Raw genomic sequence first — 6,000 nt, forward strand, 5'->3', positions numbered from 1 at the left:
ACCATTTGTTGAAGAGACCATCCTTTCTCAGTTGTGTATTTTTGGCATTCTCGTGGGAGAGCAGTTAGTTGTATATGCATTGATTTATTTGGGGGCTCTCTGTTATTTGACCTCTGTTTTGAAAGAATAGATAGGGAGGACTGAACTCAAAGTTGAGTGTAAACTCTCTCAAGACTCAAGTTTGAAAGAGCATATAGCATATAAAATATCTGTAAGTATGCAGGATGAGCTTTATGGTTAAGTAACTATGCTAATTGTCATTTTAGTCATCTTTAGACTTCTTCCTACTACTCTACTGCTAAAGAATTAAATTTAATGGAGTGCTGGAGGTGAAATCCTTAAAATTCTCTAAATTACTGTAACAAATTGATAAGCTGCTCCTGCTTTCATTTATGAAAAAAATTGTGGCAACTAATAATAACAACAGACCCATATAGTGCTTAATATGTGTCAGACCCTCTTCTAACACTTTATATATTTGCTTAATCCTCATGGAATCCCGTGAAATAAATGGTATCATCATCCTTATTATACAGTTGAGGAAACAGAGTAGATGAGACAATTTGCCCAAGTGGAAGGAACACAGAGCTGAGCTAGGCTGCCAGGCCATCTTGGCTCTGGAGTCTGTACCCCACACTAGGGGAGAGCGAACTTTGTCAAGGGCCAGACAGTAAACAGAATAGGCTTTGTGGGCCGTAGAGTTTCCGTAGCAACTGCTCACTGCTGGCATTGTAGCATGTGAGCATCCAGAGACAATACACAAATGAATGGGTGTGTTTCAATGCAATTTTATTTATAGACACTGAAATTTGAATTTCATGTATCATGAAACATTATTCTTCATTTTATTTTTTTTAACTCTTAAAATATGTACATATCATTTTTAGCTTCCTGTTATACAAAAACAGGAAGTGGGCCAGATTTGGCCCTTGGGTAGTAGTTTGCCAACCACTGCTAAGAACCCCTCTAGGATTCTGGCTATTTCTCTGGGAGAATAGCACCTTAGCAAATGATTTGCTGCTTTTAAGATAGAGCTTTGGGTAGCAGTGGCAGAGTCACACTGAGGAATGATGACCTCCCTGGGATAGGATCCGATGTATAAAATGGCTTCTTCAGAGTCTTCCCTGTAGACCAGCAAGAGGACCAAAAGGAACACTGTGAAACCCCAACTTGTCAATCTCACCCTGTGTAGTAGTAGTTAGTGGGTCTGTTCAAGGACAAAACTGGATGGAAAGCCGGCTTTTAAATGTTTCTACATGTAACATGAGTTCCTTTATTCATAGGCTGAGAATTGTCAGATATCCCTAGAAATCAGGAAAAATTATTCAATAGGAACTCTACAAAAATAGAAGTGAATACAGGCAATTTACTTTTATGGTTTTGACACTCAGTCCAAAGGAAGGGGTGAAGGTGGAGGGAGAAATAAGCAACTTTTTGAAGTTCTTGCTAAATGTTGTACTAGATACTTCCTTCTGGTATTGCACTTAAAGAACATCACCTTCAGAAGGAGATGCAATTACTCACATTTTATGGACAAGGAAATTGAGGCATAAGTAGCTTTCCCAAGGTTACATATCACGTCTCTGACCTCTGATCTACCTAACTCAAAATCATGGGCCTTTTAAGATATGAAAAATTACAAAGATATTAAACCAAACACAATTTTTTCCCTCATTGTACTGCTTCCTGAGGAATTAGGGTAGAGGAGGGACTGTAGGAAAAGAATTTTTAGAGGTAGAAAACCCCTCCAAAGGTCATAAGTGTCAGCCTTGGGCACAACCACACAAATCATCGGAGTTATGCTTACTTATTTCCTTCATTTCTAAATATAACCTGGAGAAATCGAGTCTGTTCCTTGTGTCTACTTTGATTTTGAACCCAATAAAAACCTCAGTGGAATAAGAACTCATCCTTATACCTTCATATCACAGAGTCCTAGGTATGGACACTGCAACCCCAAGCTATTTAGAGAAACTCAGCAACAGAACACCCAAGCTATATAGTTAGAAGAGGGGTTCCTGGGGCACCTGGGTGGCTCAGTCCATTGAGCTACCGACTCTTGATTTCAGTTCAGGTCAGGTCATGATCTCTGGAACCCTGAGTTGGGCTCTGCACTCAGTGAAGAGTCTGCTTGGGATTCTCTCTCCCTCTCCCTGTGCCCCACCTGCCCTGCTCATGCTCTCTCTCTCTCTCTCTCTCTCTCTCTCTCTCTCTCTATATATATATATATATATATATGTATTTTTTTTTTTCCTTTAAGGAGAGGGGTTCCTGACTGCTATGGGCAGTGTGGGGAACTAGAATACTGTTATTGGGCTTAATTTACTAAGTGCTAGAAAAAGACTGTGGGAATTAGGCAGCTATACCACAATGGTTGAGGGGAGTGACAGCAACATGGGTTAGGGAGAGAGCTATGTGACGTTTATAGATAATATGGGTCATCGTCATTTTGGCAAGTCACTGCAATCACAGATACCTTTGCCATCATCATCTCCAACCATGCTGTTTCATGAAAAAGATGAAGGGGTAGGAGAAGGTGGGAAAAGGTAAAGGACTGGCCTAAGATGCTTCTTTATTCTGTTTTCAAGACAAAAGGCAGTGTGGACTCTCTCTTTGTTTCTGGAAAAAATTTAATATAAAGTACATGTGTAGATTCCAGTTATGGAATGAATATGTCACAGGGATGAAAGGTACAGCATAGGGAACAGGGTCAGTGGTACTGTAACAGTGTTTAGCTACACTTGTGGTGAGCACAGCATAATGCATAGAGTACTCCAGTTGCTGAGTTGTACACCTGAAACTAATGTAACATTGTGTGTCAACTACTTTAATAAGAAAATAAAGTACTCCATAGAGCATCCAGGGGGTACTTCTTTGCTCAGATAAGGGGTGAAAGAAACACTCCAGCTCAGTAAATGCACTTGTTTCCCCGTTTCCTGCAGTTGGATTAAGCCCACGTCTAACATATCAGGAAGAAATGAGCAATAACATTTGCCGGGTTAAGGTCTCAACTTTCTTTTAACTCTAATCTGGGTGTATTACCTCATGATTTAAAGACCTCTGCCTTAGACAGAACTCAGATCTCAAAAAATGTGGAAATGATTGTTTGATAGCAACATGGGGCGCCAATAAATACTATCTACATTTTCTTAAGATTGTTGGGAAAAAATGTGAAGACTAGGATCTTCACTTGGGAATAAAAGACACCCTTTTTCTCTCACTGCCCAGAATAAGAGCTCAATTAATCATGTAATTATGTAAGTCTTTTTAAGGGATAATAAAGTTTCCATCGTTAATGTTTTAGTCTTGCTTGAAAAGTGTTTAATGCCTTCCTGGCACAGTGTAGGTGATGAGTCATGAACCATACCTGTGCTGTTTTAGGTGTCATATCAAAAAATTCATTACCAAAACCCATGTCAGGAGCTTTATTTCAGTGTTTTCTTCTAAGAGTTTCATGGTCTCAGGTCTCTACATGTAAATCTTTAATCCATTTTGAATTAATTTTTGTGAATAGTGTAAGATCTGGGTCCAGTTTCATTCTGTTACATGTGAATATACAATCATCTCAGCACTATTTATTGAAGAGACCATCTTTTCTCCTTTGAGTATTCTTGGCTCCCTTGTCAAATATTAGTTGACTAGTATATGCCTGGGTTTATTTCTGTTCCATTGGTCGATTTGTGTGTTTTATAGCAGCACCATACTGTTTTGATGATTAAAGCTTCATATATATGTATATATATAGTTCAGATTTGCTGAAATCAGCAAATGTGATGCTTCCTGCTTTGTTCTTCTTTCTCAGGATTTCTTTGGCTATTCAAGGTCTTTTGTGGTTCTGTATAAATTTTAGGAGTGTTTTTTCTACTAAAAAATGCCATTGGAGTCTTGATAGGGATTGCATTGAATCTACACATGGATTTTGATAATATTGACATTTTAACAGCATTAATTCTTCCAATCCATGAACATGGGATTCTTTCCCATTTATTAAGGTCCTAGGTGTTTTATTGTTTTGATGCTATTGCAAATAGTATAGATTTATTTATTTATTTTTTTAGAAAATCTGTTGTTAGTGTACAGAAATGCTACTGACTTTTGTATGTTAATTTTGTATCATGCAACTTTACCGAATTCATTGCTTAGATCTAACAGTTTTTTTTGGTTGAGTCTTTAGGATTTTATATATTTAAAATCATGTCATCTGCAAATAGAGACAATTTTACTTCTCCTTTTCCAATTCTAATACATTGTATTTCTTTTTCTTGCCTGATTGCTCTAGCTAGGACTTCCAGTACCATGTTAATTCAATAGGAATGTTGAGACTGGGCACCCTTGTCTTTTCCCTGTATGCATTTTTTTTTTTAACCACAATTAAAAAATGAGCATATGACCTAATTCTGGCAATAAGATTGAAAGGGAAATTATGTGGGGGGCATCTAGAAAGTGTTTGCTTGCTTTTAAGAAGGTGATATAAGTAGAAATGGTTGTCTGTAATTGTTACATCTATTTTATTATTTTGAAGATAAATCCACCAACAGACTCTCAGGGCACATAAGGAGACCACTGAGTTACTGCATCTATAAAGTTGTCACACTTCAGAGTCAGTATTAAATGTTACTTACAGCATAGAAACATCCTCCATAAGAAACAGAATATTTCTAAACCATAATTTTATTTTTTAGGTATTGGCAAGTTATCTTATATATATCTGTTAAAAAAATAAACCTACATTAGACCTAAGAATTAATCTGTAAATTAGGATTACTTATTTTAAAAATATAGAGAAGACTTCCGTTTTATAAAGTCAGGTTTATTGAGGTTTAATTTACAAACAGTAAAACCCCACTTTTTAAATATATAGTTTTTATTTTGACAAATGTATACTTCTTTATGGATTAGTCTCTATGCCTGTTTACCATGTAAAAAAATCATAAGGACCTTGTTTTGATTTCAGCTTTTATTTGAGAAGAAAATTTTCCTCTAAATGGAGAAAAACTCTTTATATTTGTAGCTACAAATTTACTTTAAAAGAGCTGTGAAGCAATCTGTAGAGATAGAGATGAGTCCAACTTAGATCAGTATCTTGAGTGTCCAAAAGTGTATCTTATTTTGCCTGTCATTTTTATTTGCAATAACCTGGGACTTCCCTGGTTTTTGAGCTGAAAATCCTCAGTTCTGAGAAACTCTACAGTCCTGGGCAGACCAGGATAGTTGGTCACTCTAGGAAGGCTTCTCAACTTTGGAACTACTGACACGGTGGGTCAAAAAATTTGTTATTTTGGGGGACTGTCCTGTTTTGTAGGATGTTTGCAGCATCCATGGCCTCTACCCACTAGATACCAGTTAACACTCCCCACCTTCCAGTAGTCACAATCAAAAATGTCTCCGGACCTTGCCAAATGTACCTTGGGGGCAAAATCACCCAAGATAAGAACCACTGACCCAGACGCAAATGCCCTTACAAGCCCACAAATTTGAAATTCAAAATCTTATTCTTTGTTGCTGTTGTGAAGCAGAAACAAGTTGATTCTGCTATTTTTACCCGGGACTTAAAAAGTCTGAGAGATTGCTTCTAGATTTCTTTCTCTTTGGGAGATTCACCACCACCACCCCTACCACCCCCAGCCCAAACACACACGTTTTTAACATTGCAAATGACCTGACCTAAGCGATTATTCTAGATGCTTCTCCCCTGTAGGTTCTGGGAAGCTGCCTGTGTGGGTTATGTCCATCTAATTCTCTGGACTCAAAGTTCTTTTGTTTCTTTGTTATTTCTAATTCATCCGTGCTTGCATAATCATACATATAATCATATTTGTACACATACTTACAGGATTAAATGTTCATGTGTTTTAGTGGGATCGAATTTTGCACACTTTTCTGCTTTTTGCCTTTCTCATTAACAACACTACCTTGAAAGAAAACCAAAATGAGTACAGCTTTAATTTATACTTTGAGGGGCGCCTGGGTGGCTCAGTCAGTTAGGCGTCTGCCTTGGGC

This window comes from Zalophus californianus, chromosome 12 (genome assembly GCF_009762305.2).
Source record: "Zalophus californianus isolate mZalCal1 chromosome 12, mZalCal1.pri.v2, whole genome shotgun sequence".
NCBI classification, from domain to species: domain Eukaryota; kingdom Metazoa; phylum Chordata; class Mammalia; order Carnivora; family Otariidae; genus Zalophus; species Zalophus californianus.